General features: G+C 37.4%; 1 protein-coding gene across 7 annotated transcripts in view; it reads right to left on the reverse strand.

Moving 5' to 3' along the window:
• Positions 1-25874, reverse strand: part of PTPRM (protein tyrosine phosphatase receptor type M) — a 469539-nt gene that overhangs the window by 432588 nt on the left and 11077 nt on the right. The window lies entirely within an intron of this gene.

The following is a 25874-nucleotide window of genomic DNA, read 5'->3' on the forward strand; positions in this document are numbered from 1 at the left end:
GTACTAAACATCAGGGATTTGTAATGATCAGGTCGTTAAACTGCCCAATCTGAGGACCAAGATTCTTCTTATAAGACTAAGATTTCAGAAATCCATGTTTCTTCAAGAAAATAAATTCTCTACCATAGATGCACCCTCACAGCAGTTGAAAAATAATCTTTTTTTGCCAATGTTCTCTTAATATTAATCCAGTTATTTCATCAATGCAAATAATCTGATCGTTTATCCCTTTACAAGCCCCTGCAACTGAATTACTGAAATTTTACCTTGCCTATGAGCTTACAGGTGAAGATCAGCCAACTGAGAAACTACTCTACTTTTCAGTTGACTCCAAGATTCACCAAAACTCCAGTTCACAAGGAATTAATCCCAGACACTTTCCAGTGACACCAGCAATTAGTTACAAAACACCTTACTGCATTGATTCCCAAAAGATTAATGCAGAACAAACCTGTCCCATTTTGTATTCTTGATTTCAGAAGTCTTGTGCCTCACTTCACAACTGAGGGTGTACCGGTACATAAAAAGCTGGACATGAGCCAGCAATGTGCACATGCAGCCCAGATAGCCAACCATATCCTAGGCTGCATCAAAAGAAGCATGGCTAGCAGGTCAAGAGAGGTGATTCTGCTCCTCTGCTCTTGTGAAACCCCACCTGGAGTATAGTGTCCAGCTCTGGGACCCCCAAAATAAGAAGGACATGGACCTGTTGGAGCAAGTCCAGAGGTGGGCCACCCAAATGATCAGAGGGCTGGAACATGTCTCTTATGAAGAAAGGCTGAGAGAGTTGGGGTTTTTCAACTTGGAGAAGAGAATGCTCCAAGGAGAGCTTACAGTAGCCTTCCAGTACTGGAACAGGGCTACAGAAAAGCTCAATAGCAACTTTTCACAAGCGCATGTAGCAATAGGAAAAGGGGTAATGGTTTTAAATTAAAAGAGGGTATATTTAGAGTCGATACAAGGCAGAAATTATTAACAATAAGGGTGGTGAAACACTGCAACAGCTTGCCAGAGAGGCGGTGAATGCCCCATCCCTGGAAACATTCAAGGTCAGGTTCGATGAGGCTCTGAGAAACCTGATGTAGCTGAAGATGCTTACTGCATGGGGGTTGGACTAAATGACCTTTACAGGTCCCTGCCAACCCAAACTATTCTATGATTCTATGAAAAAGAGTGCCTGACCTGGAAATCAGACTTTGTTTAAAATCGGAAGTGAAGCTTGTAAAAGTTGGCTATGCCTGAAAATATGAGCAGAACTGTACTCTCGCTGTTTCTCAGATAACAGGAGGTGACTAGTCTAAAGGTTCCCAAGAACATTTCAGAGTTTAGCTAAGGAAGTCCCTGAAGAGATTCCCATTTTTAAAAGGCAAGTAAATGTAAAAATATCTCAGGACCAGGTCTGCTGACCTGAACAAAAGTGCTTTTACTTCCACGGCAAGAGGCCACTAAATGGTTCGTCAATATAAAGAAGCCCTGACCAAAGTAAAAAAAAAAATAAACAAGCAGGAAAGTGACTAAAAGCTACCAATGGGTTATAAGCATTTAAAGAACTGTGGGAGATGGATGTCATTTTCCCATTCTCCCATGGAAACTGAATGAATCTACCATTTCAACTGAATCCTTACAGCACAGAGTGCATGTCCAGCAGGACATTTAAGACATTATTTGAAAGCCTTTTGAGGAAGACTTTTGGCTTTAATTTGGGGTAGCCTTCATCAATATGGCTCTTTCTTAGAAATCAGTAAAATACTTTCCATTGCTACACATTCTGCTTTGGCTTCAGCCTCCTCAAGATATCCTGGCAGTAGACTGCAAGATACTTTCCATTTGGCATTGAAGTTCACATATCAATTTTTGCAGAAGGCATCAAAACAAGACCAGACTGTCTTGTCTGGATGTGGATCCACTCATCTAGAGTGGATGTTCCTTTTATCCACAAGAGAATCTAATCAGAGTAGTTTTGGCCCCACTGCAGACTAAAAGCAATATATAAGATAAGGGAGTATCTATCAGCTATCTGAAGGAACCAATGGCAGATACAGGGTACGGGCTTTCATGATGTCATCACTAGTAGTCATAGTAGTTGAGCTTTTTCATCAGACACAGACTTCCGCTTCTCGAGTCTCAGGAGAATAACCTTTAATGGGAGTGGCGGGAATCTAATCCAAGGGAAATAGCAACCTAAAGGATTAAAAACATGAAGCCAAGGTCAAAAACCTTCTACTGCTGATATTACTATAAAAATATTCATCAATAAAATACAGTATCATATATTTTGGCTAGATAAATTAGCAGACTTCACCATACAGCTGACACTTGGCAGAAGAAAAAAAACATCATTTGAAGAACTGCCAGCATCTGTGAAGGTCTGGAAAATCTGCTGTTTGATAAGAGACCTCTGAAGTCCAAGTAATTATTTATTTCAGGAAAGTTTATGACGTGATTTGCTCATAGTCTAAAGAATTTAAAGAAGAGTGAGATTTCTGATAATGGGCAACTTCCACATCAAGCAAAAAAATACACAAGATACAACAGAGCAGAACCTAGAAGCTTAGACAAATTCATATTAGAAACAGTTATTATCTAAATTCTCTAAGTGACAGTAACTTATCACTGAAACCACTTCAGGTTTTCAGGTTACTTCAGGATTTGGGTTATTATCCATCAGATGGACTCTTTGTATAAATACCTTTGCAGATCAAGGTTCAAAAAGTGAAGAATGTAATGAGAAAGCCTATGTAGGCAACACTTAAGATTAAACTCTACGCATCTATAAATTATCCTATTTGCTCTTGAACCTTCTTACAGGTAAGTCACAGACGATCTGATATCCTCCAGAGGAAAAACCAAAGAAGCCGAAATTTAAGAGATCAATACTGACACAGATATTAGCAAGAGAAGACTGAATATGCAAGAACCTTTTCAAAGCACTGAAAATTATTCCAGGTTTGTGGGTACCCAACCAGAATAGTTTCTCATATTACATTTTGATCCCTGTAGTAAAGGTTCTAAATACTAAGTATTTCATTAGCAGGTTTAATAAGAAATTTAAAGGCTGGGGCAGGGGGAAGCACTGAGGGAGGAAGGTTTTGTACTTTTAAAAACTGGAATAATAAAGAATGTTGTCCAACTTGGCAGAATATAAAGGAAATTCTAGGATATGTAAACTTAACATTCTTCCAGTGCTAGTAGCTTTTCTGCTGCCTCTTCCTTTCAAAGAATGGATCCACTTGATATATTAGGTAAATCTTAAACAAAGTAAAAATTGAAACAAACAAACAAAAAAAAACAGAAGAACAAAACAAAACAAAACTGCAAATCTTACTTATAGGCAGAATTGGGGACAAATCCACAGTCATTGTGTCTAAATACATTTTCTAAATGTTTATAAAATTATTAAATACTATTTGTTTACCAAAAATTATCATACAGGAAAGGAATTTAACAGCAAACACCTCAAAAGCTAAGAAAACTCAACTTCTTCATATAAAAAGCTATTAAGGCATTCGATAATTGTAAATCATCCCCACAATGACAACAGATTCCTTTTTATGAAGAACATTTCTGAATCTTAAAATACTTCTGTACAAACCTCAGTCAATCCCAACAGATTCCTTATTTTTTTTTTTAATCATCAGCAAATGTTCCCTGGGGCAAAGCTCACACAGAAACTGCAAAATGTCTCCTCCTACTAAACCTTCTGTGACTCAAGCTTTTAGATACTAGCAACACTCTGGCATCAAGACGTCCATACAACACTGAATTATTTATTCACCAATCATTGTGCAACTTCCCAAACACCAATAGAGACCAAGACAATTTCAACTATTTGATGCCACATCTTCTCAAGTGGCTAAAGAGGCTATAAAGCACCCCATTGCTTAAGCCTGCCATCTCAGCTCCATTAGCAGTAAAGACCTCTCTATTCAAACTGCTAAGTAAATCCTCCGAGAGCCCGGGGACTGTTTCATGCTTGAAAGCAACTGTTAAGAATTTGACAACCAAACTGTTCCTATTTAATCCTTCTCCCAAGGTAAAAAGAATTATAGGTAAACATATGCCTTCATTATTTGCTTTGCTGCATTTCAATACTCAATCCCACACAAAATTGCCAGCCAAGGATTTAATGCAATCTCTTCTGTATTTCAGCGCTATTGCCTTTACAAAATGGAAAAATCTTTATAAGGGTTATAGAGTTGGTTAGCAAACAACTCTATTTTCTATAAAACACACTAGAGTAACTTTACTAATGCAAAGACTTTGGGATATATATTTTTTTTTTCCACATTAGGATTTTCGGGTAAATCCAAACAGTTGTTAATTCATTCAATCTGCCAGTAAGTATTTTTCTTTCTAATTAAAAGAAACAAAATTGATCTATTACAGAGTACAACAACTCTGGTTTTACTACATGCACACGTTTACATAAGTTTTCTTTTGGTTTAGTAATATGCATGTTAATCAAACACTAGAATACTGAGGAAAGCTTCTTAGATAAACTCTAGAATGCATTAAAATTAAAATTTTAAGCTTACTGTAAGGTTAATTCAGAAATGGAAGAGCTTAGAAGTTTTTAAAATACTCAGACAATTTGTTACTGTCTTTGGGATATATAGGGTTCTCGCCCACATACTTAGAGCATTCACTGTCTAATCCCTCTTCTTTAAAAAGCATGAACCAATACAAATACAGAATACTGACTGAATAAAAACAAACACACACTTATGTTCTGCAACAGTCACTGATTGACAAAAGGAGCATGGATATAAAAATAAGCAATTCTTACAAACAACTGCCATAGTCCAGATTGCAGCAGTGTCACAGCCACAAGGGTTTCAAAACAAAATGGTCCTGCATTGCATCTTCCACTTAAGTTTCATCCAAAAAAAAAAAACAAATTTGCAAGCTCCAGGACAGCTTTGCAACAAGAACTGAGGTGCATAAACTCAGTCAATTCCAAAGTTCTATTTCACATTATAAAATAATGAAAAGTAGAAGCATCATTCATGTAGAATCATAGAATTTTTTTGGTTAGAAAGATCATCATGTCCAACCATTAACCTAGCACTGCCAAGTCCACCACTAAACCATGTCTCTGAGCACCACATCTACACATCTTTAAACACCTCCACGGATGGTGACTGAACCACTTCCCTGGGCAGCCTGTTTGAGTGCCTGACAACCCTTTTGGTGAAGAACTTTCTCCTGATATCCAATCTAAGCCTCTCCTGGTAAAAGGTGAGGCCATTTCCTATTGTTCTATTGCTTGTTACTTCTGAGAAGAGACCAAATGTGTAGCATAACGAATAGGTTCAAAGCAATCTATACAGTCAATAACATTCACACCATGTCAGAGTTTGTTTGACAGTTATTCCTGTTTGCCAAGAAGCAGAGAGGAACATACTGTGGTTTATCTAATTGACACAGGACAACTAATCACCAGGAAAGTTAAACACAAAAATCAGAACCTTGAACCCTAATGCTTGTGATAGAATTTAAAAACAAAATTCCCAAACAACATATCATACCATGCATCACTTATCATACCCCACCTTCTAGTGGTTTCCCTCTAGTGGTTTCACCTTAGTGAGCAAAGGCTGTCATTCATTTTAATAATACTTCCTATAAGTAAACAAGCAGATAATGAAAATGAACATGAGACCTGAAGACACTCAGACTGTTACTGAAGGGCTAATTACATTTTTTTAATGGAAAAGAAAGCCTTCTTCCTAGCTTAATTTAAAGAGCAATAAAAAGCCACCCCTAGCTTTGAAAGCTGCATCTTCCCCACCATTCAATTAAGCTTTCTTCTTTTTTTATGTTCTCACATTAAAGCTTCTTGTACTTTTCATAAACATTTAAATAATAAATTCCCTTTTCTGTTCTGTACTCCTTAAGAAAGTAGGCACAGTACAGCCTTTATATTACTTCTAAGCTTTTTTGCCATGTCTAGTCTCTACAGATGTCTTGACTGCGCTTAACACAGAACTAAAGCACTGCTGAACACATTATGACTGGACCAGCAGATTAAAAGGTAGTAACTTAATAGTAATTATTTTTCTTTTGCATCAACTTCAGGAACTTCTAAAACTGATCTGGCGTTAAAAGCACCATTCTTTTTCCTTTCTGACTCATTATATCTGCTTTAACCCATGCTTCCTCTACAGCGGCACTTGAGCACGGCAGTGCATTAAATTGCTACCTTTTGAAGGGAAAAAAATGTAACGACTATGTCATCCCATTCATATGCATAAAGAAGCTCAAATGAGGGCTTAAATGAACTAATGCTTAAGTAAATATTTTGAGGCTTCTTCAATATGTTTCAAGTTTCTTGTAATACTTCCTGAGAAATGCTTCTCTGCTGAGGAGCTTGCATGTTAGCTAAGATCTATTCTTATGGAAAGGAGTGGTAGATGAAGTTGATGCAACAATAAATAGAATGAATGTGTACAGCAATGTTCATCATTCAAATGGAGATGGAAAAGAAAGGTGATTATGGAGAGTGAATTATCTTCCTTACATATATTTGCAAGGTTTTGTACATTTGTACATATTTGAATTTCCATGCTGCATCATCTGTACTTAGTGATAATCGTTACAAACGTCGCGCAGTATCATAAAATATTTCTGCCACACAGAGCAGTCAAGTACAAAGTAAGAAAACAAACACAAAATAACTTTGAAAACAAATGTAAACAATCAGTCACTAAATAGTGATCAGTAGCTGTGATCAGTGTTTTTTTCCTCTGCACTTTCAATCTTGTCCCCTTGTCTGCAGCTTCTAGGCTTCTCCTGGGCCAAAAGCATCTCCTGCTCTGTTTACACAGTGCTGATCATGATACCTGTTTTGTTCTGAAGTACCATCCTGCTACTCACAATCAGATACCAGCTTTCTTGCTTTACATATGCTTCCATGCTCCTTTTTTCTATGTTGTAGCATAGAATTCCTCAACAATTATCAACTCTTCCCTTAACATTGCACACAACACTGGGGGAAAAGACACTTGAGAGCTAGATGCACACACGTCACGTATATGCCTCCTAAAAAATTCAAGACTCTATTAGATGCAACTCATTTAGATTCAAGCCCCTACATCTGTACATTTCTTTCTATAATTACAATATTGTATAGTCCACAAACAGCCTAAGCACTAAATGATACACTGTAGCTGTTGCTAAGGCAGCAGCAGATTTCCATGGGTGAAATTTAGCCAGTGTACCACCCTTGGAAATTATCAATAATTAAGCTGCATCTCCATTAAGGCTGCCACAACTAAAAAAGTCCTCGTTTGTTATGAAAACTTCAAATGAAACAAAATAAAGATCTATACGGTAAAGACAGCAAATATTGTTTAGCTTTTAGAACATTTCTGACAATCGTTTTTTGAAAGCACAGCAGCAACCCGCAGGCTGTGTGCCCAGTCACACAAACTACTTCAGGAAAGAAAAGACAAACCCAAACACCAGTTATGCCAAAACTGTTTCATAACCACTTTCATTGCTTTACTGAGGTTAACTGCATTGCAGGTATTCCCGTCCTTGGGTAGTTTTAATAAAATCCTACCACTGTCCCCTTTGAAGTGAAGACAAGTATTCACAAGAGAAAAGAATCTTTGAGCTTTTTCTGCAGAAAACATGCAGAGGAGTTAAGAGGTTTATTCATCCCTTCTTCCTACCATAAACCTTTGCAGACAAAGAGTAAAAATAACAAAAAGTTTTTATGCTGAGGCAGACTAGGGTTAAAACCTTTCTAAAACACATTCCTATTCTAGCCTAGAGATCTCTACGTATAATTCAATTATAATTAAGATCAACTGCAAGTAGCTTAACTATACTTCTCCAGTACTTACTTCCAAAGAACTTGGCTGAGTTTATCTGTACACAGCTTTTTGAAAAATAAAACATACTCTCTGCAAGCTGTGCATTAGAAAGTTGGCCCAGCAAACTTTATATATTCTAACAGAGAACCAAAGCCATAGCAAATTATTAATATCAGCCAGACTGATTTTATTCAAACTTCCTGTCATTATGTTAATAAAGAATTAGTGGCAAATTAGTAAGTCACAGTAGCTGCATTACAAGGCAGTGATATTTAGCATGATAGTTTAAATGAGACTGGTAAAAATATACTCAAGCAGAAGATTATTTGCACAAGGAGCTTCTTAACTGATAAATCTTGTTTAATTAAAACAAAAATTATCCTATTTTTTTCTTCTATCTTCTCAGATCACTCCAATCAACATGTAGCAGATAAGCATTCTAATCTACACTGTGTAGTATGTGCTGAGAGAATTTTTAAAAATTCTATACATTTCAAATAAAAGTTCTTTTGAGGTTTACATTGCAGAACTGCTCCCTAAACAGAATGTGCTTGATGAATGCAAAAAATGTAAAAGATAAAACAATTTTAAATGCTTGCCTTAAATTCTGGAGATAGATACGTGTGTATATACATACATGTGAGCACACACGCACTCTTATTTTAACTTCTTCCTAGCCATTTTTAAGAGTTATCCAGAACTGTCTGGACATATATGAAGTTTGACATAACATAATAGGGATATCAAGACAGTATGCTATGCATACTTGAAAAGTATATGAAGTTCTTTCACAGTCTCTACCAAATTAAATAAATTATTCCTATAGCACAGCATCCAACAGAATTGGATGGCAGGGAGAGAGTTTTCTTTCAAAGTCTACAGGCCTTTGCCACATGGAAGACTACAAATCCAACTCTCTTTCTTCAATATGGCAGCCACCTGTCAACTGCAACCTCTTTTGTTGTGGAATACATGAAGTTGAGATACTGGAAAATAATAAAGAAGCTCAAAGTACATACTACCACTGAACTGGAGACAAAGGCTGCTGCAGAAAGGAACATAGAAAACCACCCTGCTCTTAACTTCTTCATTTTCTCAACACATCCTCAAACTACCCTTCAAGTCCCATCTGTGCCTACAAGGTACATCAGAATCCCCTTCCACCCTCACCAAGCACGTCTCAACTCCAGATAAAGCAAAGCTTCGTATGTGAACAAACATTAATAGTCTACGCTATGTGTTGGCAATCATGCCCTTACTCGCTACTAATTATGATCCCAAGTAAAGATGGTTCTGGATCATCATAGCTTGTCACTTACACTGTAAATGTCACAATACAAGTGTTATTTCAAGGCCATCAGTCATAACTAAATAAGACCATGTGGCTCCCGAAGACTGCCAAGAACACAGAGTAACCTGAAGCTAAGCCTGCAAGCACAGCCAAAAGCCAAAGTGGAGCCTCTCCTCCAAAAGTCCACCACTAGGTACACCCAAGAGGGTCTCCTCATGCAGTTTGTGAGACAACTACATCACAAGAAGACTGAAGGCTTTTGCTGCAGTGATGACTGCTGTTCATCTTAAAGATGAAGCAGTGCTGATCCCTGTTACTCAGCCAACACGATCCTCCATCTTCCAAGGAACAGCTAGAAGAAAGTCCTAAATGATCCTGAAAGAAATGCCTTCTGCATTTTTAACTTAAAAACTGTCGCAGTCATCTGATAAATAAGTATGGTAGCCTACCTCTCTTTATCAAATAAAACACCTAAGGAAACGTGAAAACAGAATAGGCAAAATGTAATCAAAACTGTTTTAAAACACACTTTTGGGATATTAGGTATACCCACAAAATAAACAAAACACGTCAGACTTAACATTTGGAACACTATAACCAGTGTAATAGGTCAACACTGTGAATTTCATAATAGTGTGAGATACACATCTTTCTATAGTTGTTTCATTGTATCACTGTTAAGCTATAGCAGTTACCAAGAAGAAAGCTGAAATAAGCCTTTTATGTTGCCTTAAGGTCACGTATGTAAAATGCTACATTATTAGAAACCAAGCGGTACATCCATGGAGATTTATTCAGCTCAAATACTAGAACTTTTGGAAGTGTGATACTCAGGAAAAGTCAAATCTCTCCTTTTGTCCATTTAATCTCTGCATTGGGTGAGGAGAAGAGAAAGTCCTATAGAAACGCCGTATGTGATGACATAAACATACAGTGTACCTTCTTGCAGAAGACAAGAAAAACCCCGTTTCACCATTACTATCATCAATCATAGAATCACAGGGGCTGAAAGCAACCTCTGAAGATCATCGAGTCCAACCTCCCTGCCAAAGCAGGAACACCTAGGGCAGATTACACAGGAATGTATCCAGACAGGTCTTGAAAGTCTCCAGAAAAGGAGACTCCACAACCTCTCTGGGTAGCCGGTTCCAGTGCTCCATTGCCCTCAGAGTAATGTTTTCCTCATGTTAAGCTGGAACTTCCTCTGTTTTAACTTCATGCCATTTCCACTCATCCTATCACAGGGCACCACTGAAAAGAGACTGGACCATTCTTGACATCCACCCTTCAGATATTTATAGAGATTAATAAGGTCCCCTCTTAGTCTTCTTTTCTAAAGATTAAACAGCCCCAGGTCTTTTAGCCTTTCCTCATATGACATATGTTCCAAGTCCCTTAATCATCTTTGTAGCCCTCTGTTGGTCTCTTTCCAGCATATTCCTATCCCTCTTGAACTGGGGGGCCCAAAACTGGACACACTAGTCCAGATGTGGTCCATCCTTCAAGAGCTCTTGAGGCATACATTTAAAAATAAATAAATAAATAAATAAATGACATGTTACAGAGTTTATTTAAAAATACACAATCAAAATATATTGATTGGTATTAGGCTAGTATTAGAGGACAAAAAGTCTGGGTTCTATTTACAATTTAGGCACAAACTTCAAAAGGAAGTGGATGGTGTGGTATAGTTTATATTCTTGCTTTGAGATCTTCCGAAAAAGTAAATGAAGGACATTGCCTAGCTTCTGTTTTAATCATTAATTCACTCTTCAGAAATATGTTGGTGCAAAGTAAGAATAAATCAGTCTAAGATTGCCTATTACAGCCCTAAGCGGCAGCACTTGAATTCAAGAGCTGAGAACTGAACTGTACAATACCACAAAGACAGGGAAAGAATCACTGAAGGTTAAACATTAAAAAAACAGGGGGAAAACAAACAAACAAACAAACAAAAACAGTCACAATAACTGTCATATTTATGCATGCTCATCTAACATTGAACAGCTGTGAGAATGCAATTCCCAGCAACAAACTCTCATCTCTGTGTTTGCATCTTTTACACTGTCTCTTGTTTTTTTATTGTTGTTTCTTCAAGTTAGTAAGATGCAAGCATGAGGAACTGCTACTGCAAGCCACACAGCAACAGATGTAGGGGAGGGAGGGAAAACTATTATAACAATAATAATAATCACATTGTGACCAACTCAAAAGATTCCCTTTAATCTACTGCATAATACAGGAAGAGTGAAATGAAGCATAATAAACACACAGTATAAGGACATCAGAACTTTAAATCCATTTCAAGTATGACAAATGATACACTAAAAATCTCAAGAAAAGGAATTTGCAGTATAAATCACCATAAAAATTACATATATACTTTTTGTAGTGCAGTTTGAGTACCTTTAAGCTGGGCTGTTGGCTCTGCTTTGCAAGCACTGGTGGTTCACGCTGCTATTTCACACACAGAGCCCTTCAAGAACCTCCTCTTGGCAGCTAGTATAGAACTACCAGTAAAATGTAAATTCACACCTTAACCTGGCACATAGTAAATGTGATCGTAGACAAATCCTAAAAGCAAGACAATTTACTGTGTTTTTCAAATAGTTATCCATATTGTCAGCATGTATTCAAAAAACAGTATCATCTGAATTCACACTAACTCCTGAGCTCTCCTAACCTGATGTGCATAGGTGCTGCATTACTTGTTCTTCATTCAGCAGCATTTCTTGATCTGTCTCCGAGAGATCAGGAGAGATCATGATCTAACAGTTCCTTCTAGCCTTAAACTACATTTTGTTATGCATTTGCAGCAAAGCCAATGAGCCCACTGGAATTCCCCTATATATTTAATAAATATTTAATGTCAAAAGGTAATTTAGTCACAATATATTGGGGTGTTTTCTGCAAAAGGCACAGTTCTATTTTAAATAATTAATTCCATATAAATGTAACCATACAAGGCTATACGTAACATAGACTCATAATAAAAGGACTAGTTCAATAACACATTCCCCTTCAGAGCCGCAAAGAAATGAAAGGTCAATTAAACAAGCTACATTATACAATCACCCAGATAAGATCCAAAATTGTGTTTCAATCCCTAAAGTTATATACACCATAGAAATATTTTTCACTGATGAACTGACAATGTACAAGATTAGAGCATTTCCCCAGCTTTGCCTGAAGAACTTTAACACCTAAAGTAAATATATAGATCTTTCACAGCTGGAGCAATTCCATTTCTTTTAATAATGTAAATACTTGTTACATTTCATTACAATAGATAGGATTACAGGAATGTATTAGCTTGAGTTCAATAGTATATTTTACCTGTATCTTGTTTCTTCTATAATGACAGCAACAACCCACATAATCAAATACACAGACCTACCAGCCTATTTCAAAATATAAATTATTTGCTTTGTACATTCAGCCTGCTTGAGATGTGTATTGAGCATCAACGATTATGTTTTTTAAGCTCACTGTGTGTGGGGATTTTGTGTATTCATTTGGGTTTTGTTTGTTTTGTTTTTAAAGTTATAATCACTATTGCTTCCAGAGGAAGTCAGGAAAAAAAGAAAAGAGGAACACATTAGTTTGAGGCTTTGTCCCAGTGCACTTTTGCCAGTATTGACAGGCTATATAACATCAACTGAGTAAACAAATCTATTTTTATTTCATGCTCAATTAAAAACAAAGTGGGTTACTGAGACTGTGAAGGGTGAAGAAAATAAAAATATATATTAAATATATACATATTTTAAAATTTCCTAATTTAAAAGTTTTTAAGGGCAAACTATCTGTGTAAACTATTATATAACCCTATAGTAAAGCAAGAAACAACGCATACAAGGACTTGAAAAATTAACCTGACATCGATTACAGGAGCAAATCTACCTGCTAGAGTGAAAAAATGCATCTGTCATCAAGTGCCAAAAAAACCTTAAAAATGCTCTTCAGACATCATGCAATTTGTTTAGTTGCAACATATTGCAAGTAGTTTTTATTCAATAAGCTGAAAACACTGAGTTTGTTGTTGGCTCTCTTTCTTTTAATGTTTCCCTTTCCTACACATAATAAATGAGCTAAATACTTCTGTAAGTTGCACATCCCCCACATGCTTGTTTTTCCTTTCCCTTCTTTCTGGCTCTGTTCTCAACAATTTCTGGCTCTTCTGCTTTGCAGTCTTCCATGCTGTTTTCTATTCGCTTTCTTTTCCAAGTTCTGTTCATATCGTCTCCCTCTCTCCACACTTCCCTAGGACTCCTTTCTCAATTATGCATACAATCTCTCCCTTACACAACTAGGAAGTGAGAGATTCTCATAAAAAACTTATCTTTTCACAACTGGGATAGTTTTACTACAATCTTAAGAACAAATTCTAATATGAAAACCTAAGAATAGATAGGCTCTAGATATCAACATGCTGGAAAGCAAATCTTTATGCTCTAACTACAAAGAGAAGAGAAAGGAAGGGGAAAGTCATTGGAATTTTAAGAAAAATAGCAGAGAAACACACACACAAAAAACCCCAACCTTATTTTCATTGCCCTCTTCCTACAACTCTGGCATTTGTGAGAGATGTGTGCTGCAAGTGTGGAGACTTGCACACTTGCAGCCTGCCTGCCACAGCCTACCAGGATTTTTTTATTCTTCTCCTCAATAAACTACGGCAGTGCTTGCTTCTGCATTTGTAGTTAGAGGGCAAATCTGAGGTGATAACTGACAGTTGTACTGGTGCTCACAATGTTACACCAAAATCAGCATCCATGTTAGAGCACTGCTGCAGCAGTTAGCTTGCAGCTCATGTTTTGAAGCTTCCAATTCCAACAATGCCATCTATAAACACCCCTTTATTTCCATTAGCTTAACGTGCCGAGATGTTGACCTAGCACAAGGCTAGGATTGAATTCTGCTCATCAGAATCAGGTGGGTTTCCAACCAGGCAATGAAATATCAAAGTTGAATTTCTCAATTGTGTAATTTCTGCTTGCTGGTTTCATCAGTGTCTCTCCTGTATTATCCTCTCACAGTCCTGCTGCCATGATTCCTCTCTAAAAATGAGGCATATATTCTTCATCTTGACTACACTCATCTTGAAATCTTGATTAGATGACCTGACAGCAGTTGAGACCAGGATGACAACCCTGTTTCTCCCTTACAGAATTTAACTTTCAGAAGTTTCTCCATGTTTCAAATACAGTGCCTCTGATGTAGCACAACATTATCTCAGACAATTTAATTTCAAAGATTTTAATGTGAGATGCTTATAGCCAAAAATATGTGAAACTGTTGTTGGCAATGCTCAGATATTCATGCATCTCTTCCAATAGCAGCGTTCATCAACAGCCAAGTTCTTCCCAACCCAAAGCTCTCTTCTGGAACAGCCTGCCCAGGGAGGTGGTCAAGTCACCATCCCTGGAGGTATTCAAAAGCCGTGTAGACGTGGTACTTCAGGACATGCTCTAGTGGCCAAGATTCGGGAGGGTACTGGATGTTTTTTTTTTTGTTTCTTGGTTGTTTTTTTTGGGGGGGGTTGTTTATTTGTTTGTTTTGTTTTGTTTTGCTTGTGGGTGTGTTGATGGTTGGACTCGGTGATCTTAGAGGTCCTTTCCAACCAAGATGATTCTGTGATTCTCTCCCAAGCCCCAAAACCCCAAGGCTGTTACCACACACACAACCCACTGCACCAACATTTCTGTGAAGATGTTGGGGTCATCAACTACTGACCTGAAATCAAAGGAGCAGCAAAGTGGAAATGCAGACCACCCTACATTGCCTACTCTATTTCTTCCACACAGGGATAAATTGCATTCTTATGACAAGTCACAGTCAGTGGCATTAAAAAGCCACTGTAAGATTGGCCAGAATTGGAAGCATCAAGTTGTAGCAGCATTAGCTGCTCTTCAAAGTGCCCTAATCCCAATAGAAAGCAATACTCCACCAAACAGCCACAATTACTACTAGGGAGAGAAAGATCGTAAAAAGTGCATTAATGCTGAAAAAAGAAAGGCTAAAAGTAGTGTGTTGAATTCGAGTAGCATCAGATAATGAGACTGCAAATGAAAAAAGAGGATCTGCTTTAGGAAGTTTCTCTTTATTTCCCTACTGGCCTGAATCAAATATGCTAGCTCTGGGGAAATGTTCACAGATATCTTTTATGCACACCAACTCCAATATTCACAATACTATCGATCTGCAAGTATAAAATGGGGTTTTTAAAAGCTGCTTATTTTTGTCTTGGTTTGAACTGACAGTTCTTAAAATGGGTGCTTATGTTCTCATACGCATGTACACATGGATCAAATTTTGATACCAGCTACATGACTAAACACAGAAACGTGCGATTTAGTTTTCTGCACTTTATCCCGTAATAAAATGGCACACTGTAACTAAAAATCAGCAGTAACTAAATAAAAAGAACAAATAACTCCCTTGCAATGTTTTAAAGAACTTAAAAACAAACAAACAAAAAACTACGAATTTTCAACTGTAAAAACTGCATTTGGAATCTATATTCTCAGTTGTCAATTCTACAGAGCCTCTTCGAGATTCCTGAAACACAAAAAGAAAGAAAGAAGATACAGATTTTACTATTTTGTGAAATCTCAGCTATAGCTAACTCCTAATTATAAGTCTGACATGGTAATTAATTTAAACATGGAATAACCCATAACCTTTTCACTGTTCAGTGATTAGTAGCAAGATGTTTTTACTGTGACCATAAACTCCAGAATTCTCTGAAAACATGAACTTTAATCCCGTGGAAATGACCAGCATATGTCATCTCATTAGTTAGAGCATTCTGGCAAGAACAAAATTTATTGCTAAAAGGAAAAATAAAGAGGACAGCTATGGAGACTTAAATTACATCATTTTCAAATGAACCAATTTTCCTGTGAATACCAGAATGCGTGCGATCAAAGCATGTCTAGTCACACCCATTTCTCCAAGTCTTTCTTTTTGTTTGGACACCAAATGAAGAAAGAACTAGGTTTCTACAGCAGCTGGAATTCAGGGACCCCAACTGAAGTGAAAGTCAACAACAGTTAAATTAATTCAGAAAAGAAAATATAGGAAAAAATCTTTGGACACAGAATAATAGCCTCTAATTCCCCTGGAACAGAGAAATGTGTTTGTGCTTGTTGTTCCTTCCCACAAACTTCTCCAGAGGCATCACTTCTCCTTCCTTTCAGTGTTTTAAAACTCCCCACAGAGTCTCAAAGTTAAGACTAACAACACTTCTTATTCTGCCAGTGTTATCTGGGACAAAAGTCAGCTAAAAATTTGTAATACTTATCCTTCAACTACTAACTTCTCTCTGCATGGGTTTTTTAAAATACATTTTCCTGGTTTTAGAGGTTCTGAGAATTCTTTTCTGTTTAGTATCAGTGTGTATTTTATCTTTGTTTCAGTTTTCAATTGAAAAAAGCATCTTCATCAGGGAGAGCTTCAGTATTCACTGTTATTTGACAAGAATGCTGGTTCCATAAAATTAATATTTCTGCTATAAAAGTAGTTAAGTGTATGCCTTTAAGCTATGTGAATTTGAAAACCAAATTAAAATGTTTTCTGGAATGACTATCTAGTCCTTGATTATAAGTCATTGTTTTATCATTTGAAAAATAACACAATCAGAAGTGATCACTAGTACAACCATATTCATTCTGAAAAAAACTAGACAGAAAGCTACAGGGATTTGCAATACTGTCACCCTTAAAAGTATATGTCAACACTACAAGAAGGTATTTAGGAAGACCTTCCTGAAAGATGCATCTCAAACACAATACGTTCAGAAGCCTGAAAAAATCCTTTAGTACCTTCCATGTTTTAACAGACTCTGGAGTATCTTCTCTCAATAAAACTTTTTTCTTTCTATACTGCACTAGCATACTGAAAAAAAAAATTAAAGCTCATATTTTACAAGTTCATATAATGTAGAGAGGTTGTGGAATCTCCCACCATCCTTGAAGATACTCAAAAGTCAACTGGACAAGGCCCCGAGTAACATGATCTAGCTTTGAAATTAGGTCTCTGCACTAAGGAGCTGGTTGCGCTGGAGAATCTGCAGACGCTTCTTCCTGTTTTAATTGTTCTGTGACTCAGATCCCTTCCAAAAGCAACTGAAAAGAAACTTCAGCAATAGATGAAAAGCATTATAGCTGATCTGTTAACAAAATCTGTCACTTTTACCTACATGGGGTACTGAGCAAGAAGACAGTTCTGCAACTCCGTATCTCACTTTGTAGTAACGCAAAAGCAATATTCATTGAGATGGAGAAAATTATAAAGTGCAGACTAAAACTGTGTAACTGCTCCTTCTTTTGATTTCTAGTCCTGCTTCTTGAAGGCAAAGTCTGTCAAGAAACATTCAGGGAAAAGCTGACAGCCAGAACCTCATAGTCAAGACTGATCTAGCAGGTAGTGGTATTTCCTGACTTCCTCTTCTACTTCCATCTGGTAAGGCTGCCTTTCAAGATTACAGGGAGACAGTCAAACCAAGCATCAACAAAGCTGAGTGAAAGCCATTGCCACCAAAAGTCAATCATGAGTAAGTAAGTCTCTCTTTTCAGATCTAAATGCTAATTCCACAGGCATCAGATTCCACCTGTCACTGTTCAAAAGCAAGTGACGTATAAAGTACTCATCCACTCAATACAGTACTCATTATAATGGAAGTACATTTTTCACTTACAATTTTTGCTTATTAACTTCTGGTAACATACTATTTGTAAAGAACCACTTTGGCATAAACATCAAAGCCATATACGTATGTATTTTTGTCTGATCTAGCACACCACTTTCTTTCAAGGATTCTTCAATACCTTTAGTAAGTAATTTACAGAAGGGGCTATTGCTAGGAGCTGCTGTACACCACTTCTTCCAAACAGCATCCAGCCCTTTATGCAGAGAAAAACAATTTCACTCACATTTTTGTATTTATGTAGTAGATAGACACTAGAAACAAAAGTTTAAGTTTAGAACTTAACTTTTAAAAGATACAAATAAAAAAATAAAATCAGACCTTCTTCATCAGTGATGCTTTTATTTTTTGCATTTAGACAGCAAAACAAAAACAATGCTTCTTACTCCTTTGTGACTTCTTAAGCAAACATTTACTTCCCAGCACCACAGGATTTTGCATGCAAACACTACAGGAAAATGTTTTAATACCTAAACTATGTTCATGAAGATATTTTTCAGTTTGCTAACTTTTTTTATTGATGAAACCACTTAAGGTCACCGCTGGTTTATTTTTAAGAATAAGCAGAGTCTACTAGCTATGTCTCTTAACTGTGTCCTTTTAGATGTTTGTACTACCCAAGTACGTAAAACTACAACAGAGCTACAGAGATTTCCGTGTGCAAGGTCAAAACACCACATTTTCGAGTGCTGTGTGCTGCCTGTGGCAGAAACCATTAACTAGAATTTCAGAAATTAAAATACCCATAATGCACCTCACTGGTTTTGTAGAGTTTTTCTGTGCACTTTAGAAAAACAATCCTGCCATCAACAAGCCTAAACTACTGCAGGTAATACAGCTAGGCATTATTAAAAGTTCTTAAGTCTTTAACAAGAGCACTCTTAATCAATAAAAATGTCAAAGCCAAATCAGTTTTGCTCCTTTCTTCTACTTGATCATACCAACTCAGAAATTCCCTGTGCTACAAATTACCACTTCTATTCCTTCTGTACAGTAGAGTCCCTCTTCCTTTACACACAGGGTCAAGGTGAAATGCTTGTGATGCATGGCAGAAGCCTTCCAGTTCCCTATTTACCAGGCCCTCCAGACAGGAAAACTGGTGCATATGAATCAAATGCAAGCAACACTAATGTATTAATGACTGACATGTGGCAGAGACACAGACATACTGATGCAGCTTGACATTAATGGAGAGATTTGCCTGTGGTCATGCATAGATGGGGGCACAAAATAGACCCACCTGCCTCGTGTTCTAACCTGAGTATGAAATCACATGTCAGACAAGATTAATTAGATGCCTAGAGTTTTATTCTTTTCTGTTGATAGAAAAAGCACATTTCCATAATGTGAGGAAGCATTTATGTGGATAGCAAATCAGGTTGACATTGAGGGAAGGTTTACTTTATTGTGAATGCTAGCTGTGTGGTGCTTGTCAGTGCAATTACTTTCTACTCAAATGGTTTGCTTTTTAACATTTTATTATCTTAACAATAAAAACCCTGGAAGCAATAATTATATATTATGCTAATTCTTTAGCTTTTTTATTATGAATTTCTGCCAGACCATTAAAACTTGCTGTTTTTCAGAAATAAACCAGATTTATTAATATTCAGCCAATTAAGAAAAAAAGGGGAAGGCAAAAACAATCTCTGTACTGGTAATTAGTTACTAACCAGTCAATTTGTACACTTACCAGCTTCCCCATAAGTTCTATTTTCATTTATTCAATACCCAACATTTCTAACATTGTGATTGAAAACAACTTCAAAACGCTAAGTCCACAGCAGCATTTTTTCATAAATAATGATTTAAGCAGTCTGAGAGGCAGCAGAGCTTTAGACCGCTCTGAAAATGCACTATACTCAAGGACTGCATTTTAATTATGGAAACCTTTTAGAACATCCCTGTTTTATTAACAGTAAGTGAAAGACTATAAACAGGGCTTCAGTATGCACCACTTCTTCTCAATTCTGCCTAAAGCCCTCAAGGGGAAACAGCTTCAATGTGCTTTCATTTCTCCCCCCAAGCATTCTCATCTCTGAATGCCTCTTCTCACTAGCTTTAAAATTCATTTAACATAGCAACCACATAGTTATGCTTTTTTCTTCCTTTTTTTTTTCTTAAATATACAAGTGTTCCCTCCTTTAGGAGTAAACACCAAGGCCACAGCTGTCACACTCCCGCAGCATAAAGGCAATATAGGAGATCATAAGCAAGTCCAAGCAGAAAAGCACTGCAACTAAATGTACCTTGAAAAGCTCTTACTTTGCAATGCTTTTATAAAGCTTCATGTCCATGCGCAAACTGTCCCTACATTTCACACAGTGACAGCAGTAGTAATCCCTGGAAAACTTCTAGAACAAATTCCCTAGCTCAAAGTTTAGTACCCCCTGAGCCAGTACAACAGCACAAGCTTCTATGGCCAAGATGCAATGCTTCAAGGTTTGTCACAGCAGCCCTCCCAGCTTCAATGAACAATACCAGCTCCCATGCTGCCACACACAAGAGCAGAGCCAGGTTTCTCTATCATTCTCTGCTTCTGAAACTCTTCTCTCTTGTACCTCCCACTGGGGAGATTCTGCCTGTGGAAACAAAGTTTCCTATTAATAAGTAATATATACCATAATTGGCACTGTAAGGCAGGTATTTATCTCACAATTGTCCTACCATCCCCTTCCCCATAGTCACAAAACTTTTTTTACAGGAAAAAAAAACAAACAACCCAAACTTATTCAAAGCCCCAGCTATTAATTCCTGACTTTAAACACTGATATGCTATCACCCACTGGATGGCACAACCTAACAGGGGACAGATAATTTGTTCTTTAAGGCCTTTGTAAGTCTCCCTCTTCCCAGACACATACACTCCAAACCAGACAACTGTGCTACTCCCACCACTGAAGGAACAGATGTAGAAAGGTGAGAGGTATCGAAAGAGGAGGGAAGGAACATAAAATAAACTTTTGCTGTCGTGCAGCAAGTAGGAAGAAGTACACTTTGCTGGAGTGGAGACTCTGCAAAAACAGAATAATTTGTGGATGGAGCAGCTTCTGTTCAAAAAAGATCTCAGACCAGTTGAAGAGAGGGTTTAATGCAGATGGGCACACAGTTACTAAGTTCAGGATAAATTTTGTTATTACTAGGACTTCTTGTTATTTAAGTGCCGTACCTGTCATGTACTCTCCCAAAATAATTAGCCACTTGTGTGGAGGGTTCAAAGGGCATATTTATTCAAGCTTATATTCTGAAATTTTATTTCTGTCCCAGTTCACTAAGTAGATAAAATCATCACATTGAGAAGAGATGTAGAAATACACAGAGACCCTCGTGATCACCAAACTCTCCAGCTAATCCATACCTGCAGCTCTCATGACCCCTCCTATTTACTGGTGACTCTTTCCATTCCAGCCTCAAGAAGTTGAAAAGGAGCAGCAAAAACTTCAGTGGAGGTGGTTTTTCACTGACCTTTCTAATTTGCTCTTACTCTTTTCTATAGGAACCTGGCCTCTTGTACAAGAAGAATAGAAAGAAAACAACCACAGGGAATGCTACTGATACTCAGTTACCACCTCTCATATTAAGTAAAACAAAGAAAAACAAAGAAATCACCAAACAAACCATACAAAAAATAAAAATAATAAAGGCCAGACTAAGAAAATTACCAAGACCATTTAACAAAAATCAGAGTAGAAGGACACACTTCATAAAGTACTTTTTAAGCACAGTGTCCAGAGATGCAGAAAAAGACAGCAAGTGGGCAGAGCTGTGGATACAAAGGGCCTCAGATGTCTAGACTGTCCTTTGCTGCTCATACACACCCAGTGAATGAGAGCCAGTATTTGCCTGGTCAATTGACCAACCAGTGTCATCACAAGGGAACAGCAAGACTCATCTTGCTCTGGATTTTCTCTCTCAGGATGGACACTAAATTTTTTACTAATATACACTACGACATATATTACTAAATGTAATGCAGAAACAGAAAAAGCTCTTTAAAAATATTACATGATGTGACACAAGATATAGAGATGGATAACCTATTATTTTCAAATTTTGTGCATGCTTTTCAAACGGCATTAATTTACAACTGTTAAAAGCAAAGCCATTAAGAACATACAGGGCCCAGAAGCTTCAGGTGTAAAATAAGAATAGTTCCTCACAACAGCTTAGAGTGCTGTTGTGTATTAATTGTATAGAGTAAAACTTGATACCACTGCCATTCTCTCTCATGTATACATAGGAAAAGGTATGAAGTAGGGTGAATATTTTCCCTTGAAAAAAATTAATTACCATGGGTGCAATATTCCTATAGCAAAGGTGCAATAATTCACAGCCATCTTCCCCATCAAGATGAAAATTTATTGCAAATTATGTCAAAATCTATTAAGTCCCACTTTGTTTGTTTATTACTGATCTGTTACTGGAGGCTATCAGCTCGATCTCCAACCCGGTTGCATTAGCAGGCTGCATCCATTGCAAAGTCAGAGTGGGGAGTACAAACCAACTCTAAAATCAGTCTCTCAGGTGACACAGCTATATTTGCACAGAAACAGAGGAGGAGTGATCATGAAATCCAGCAGCACAGCTGAGTGCCAGGGGAAGTATCTTCCACCTCTAGGTAGGTAATGAACATTTTTTGAAATAAAAATCTAACTCAAGTCATTTGTTGAAGTTAAGAATTCATTTACCTGATCTTCTTACACAAATATATTTCTAACAAATTCATTATCCTGTTGTCTATATGCAGCCATTTTAAATCTTTTGCACAATTTGAACAATTCCTATATAGCTGAACCTCCACAGAGTGTACATACAAAAGATAAGAGTAACACTTATTATATTTCCAATCATGGCCTCATCTCAGCTAAACACAGAATCTTACAGCTTTCAGACAACTGAGACCCACACTTGGAAATCTTCAGCTACTCTCAAAGTCACCCTGCTTTTCAAACTTAAGATTCTGATGATACTATAGAAGGCAGCAAGAGAAATCAGTTGCAGTCTCAGAGCTATGCAGCTCTGAAGATGTCAGTAAAACTTGCTCCTGTCATTACAGAGAGGAGACAGAATCCAACCACTATTCAGCTTCCCAAAGCTCTGTGATCTATTTCTACACAAAAGGCTTAATAAGGTTTAGACATATAATACAATTAGTAATTTAGCTGGCAAATTAGACTATCTATTAACACTCCAGAAGAGACATCAGCCATGTGAGGATTAAGAAGGCATCTTCTGCTCTCAATATGGATGGGAGAACTTGAATGTTTTAACAGAAAACTTCAGCTTCAGTAGTGGAGAACATAATATCGCATTGAACAGCAGTGAGCATGGCCAGCATCCTGCTTGTATATTTAACTTCCATCAGTAGGAACCACGCTAATTTGCACAGAAAGTACAGAGTGGGAACTTTCAAACTCAGTACTATTTTAACAAACTATTTTAACATACTGATAGCACAGAATACACTGTATATGCATTTAAATGCATTAGAAGTGCACATAAAAACAAAAATTAACATGTCGTCATGGACAAAACAAAGGTTAACCCAAGGTATTATACAATATTTAGCTACAGGATCTGAATAAAGAAGCAACCATTTTCTACATCTTCGCATACAACATTTATTCTGTATCTATTGAGAAAGGAGGCAGATGTATGTAATGCAAGATTCTTCACCATCTCCCCATAAACAGTGCTCGAAAGATTTGGAAATATCTGAGACTTCTAACATACTACTTAGTGGCACTTTGTCAACACAGAATAGAATCCCAGATGAATTTTCAAAGGTAGGCTGAGTCAGCAAAAAACACTCTACTTATTACCAAGGAACTAAAATCTCAGTTGCTGTGTCTGAAAAGTGTTGTTCCAATTTCCAGAAAGCCATATGTGTAACTACATTTCTACAAAATGCTGACACTGATGTGTTCATGCTGATTTGAATTAACACCTGATTTCCTTTGTATTTGTTACATCAACAGGAACCTTCTGTAATTATTTTCATAGTACACCTCAAACTGACTGTATTAATCTTTAGGTTTTGAGTTTGTGTTTGTATCAATAGTGCCAGTATCACTAACTATTTTTTAGCCTGCAAAACAAACAAACAATCTTCACCAGTTTACTTCACACTCTAGTAGAAACAATTCACACCCAAATAATATTTTTAATAACGTCCATCTGGTCTGAAATCTAGATCTGGCCATAGTATCTCATTCTCCACTAGGGCTGCCTGCTGTTTCCATCAAGCATTCAGTGAGACAGCATTCAGTGAAAGGCAAGGCTTGAACTTTATTGCTTACAGTACTTATAAGCACACGCTTCTTGGCATGTGTGTTAGCACACGCATGAGGCCATTTTGATCTGATTTACCTCAGCAAAAAAACTAACAAAACAAACAAAAAATACCACAACCTTTTACAAACAACCCTCATGCAGCCATGAACTGTATTCCCAAGCTTCTGTCATAAGCCCCACAGAGGCTCTAGAGCTTTCTCAAAATGGACACATAGATCTCCATACTGTTAGGGCAACAGAGTAACCCATGGCACCAAAGGATACCCTAACTGAGCTACCATCCTCCAGTCTGAGCTCTCCTCTCAGCTCAGTCACAAAATGCCCAAGGGATGGAGGTCACAGAGGAAAGCACAAATGACTTGTGATTTGTGGAACATGGTGATGAGGAGCCAACATGAAGAGAGAAAAGGAGGTGGCAAGAGCACAGGAGGTGGCAGGTAAGCAACATATTCTTAAAGGCAACCTGGTGGTTAACAGCTTTGTTAAGTATGTATGTTATTTGCTGTGGAATAGATGGTACTAAAGTGCAATTTTAGACCGAACTAAGAGCAGGTAATAATCCTCCCTCTTCCTCTGCACAAAATTCCACAGTACACAGCTCTAGCAGATTACTATAATAGACCAATTCTTTCTTTTATTGCTATACCACTGTGTAGAGTCAAAGCAGTGAAATCATATGAATGGAGCTGCTGATGAATGTCACGTATTTGCTCAATGCCAGTTTCAAGCATACAGATGCGTGATTTATTTGCAGTTCTGCTCCCAAAGGTCCAGAAATACACATCATCTAATTCTGCTATACAAGCCAGAATTAATTTTTCACTGCTCCAAATCTAGCATGGCACTCTGCAGTTTGTGAAGACTAACAGAGACAGTTCTGGAAAAGTGTGATCTTTCACTCACAGCTAGTAATGTGGTTCTCAAACTGTGGTTTGCAAAACTCCTGTGATTCACCCGCTACGGACATTGATTTGAAGCAAAAAAGCCTGTCAGACACTACTTCACTGAGGCAGATTTACTGCGGACCAATTCAGAAAACCATGAGTTCATATTCATTTTTAAATTGAGATCTTCAAGAATATGGACAGTTTTCACTACAAAGTCTTTGAGCTTGGGCTACACATCAGAAACTGACTCAATTTTTGCACTGAATGCAACAGAACTGACAGCCAAGCAGTAACTTTCAAAATACAAGCTTCCATGCTGCAGCCTAAACTGCAACTCATAGCACATTACCAAAAACCAAAGTAGTTCCATGCTGATGCCAGAATGAGTTCACAGCTGCTTTCTATTTCCATTCGTCACTGAGTCATAATCAGTATCTTCCAAAATAAGAATGTAGACTTCCAAAGACTGTATCTGTTTCCCTCCAGAAATCAGAGAAAGACTTTCCAAAGCAGCAGACAATGCATGAACAATTTATGCTCCTTAATTCCCCTTGAAGCAACCTTGGCAATAGAGCTAGACCAAACCCAGACAGTCTTTTTCTAAACTTCTCAGTCTGAACATATGCAATTTCACCCCTACTCCCAACTCAAAATTATCATCTACACTCCAAGACTCCAAGTCCACTCTATGACAAAGAAAGGTACAGGTGAGCATGGCTGGGGAGCACACTCAGCAGTGGATCTGCCAGTCAATAGACCCACAAGCACAGGAAAATGTTTGTCTTCAGTTGAGAACAGAACAGGAGTAACTGAGGAATATTATTCCTAAGGGGTTATTTCCACGTCATTTTCCTGCATGGATAATCTTATGC

This window comes from Apus apus, chromosome 2 (assembly GCF_020740795.1).
Source record: "Apus apus isolate bApuApu2 chromosome 2, bApuApu2.pri.cur, whole genome shotgun sequence".
Classification (NCBI taxonomy): domain Eukaryota; kingdom Metazoa; phylum Chordata; class Aves; order Apodiformes; family Apodidae; genus Apus; species Apus apus.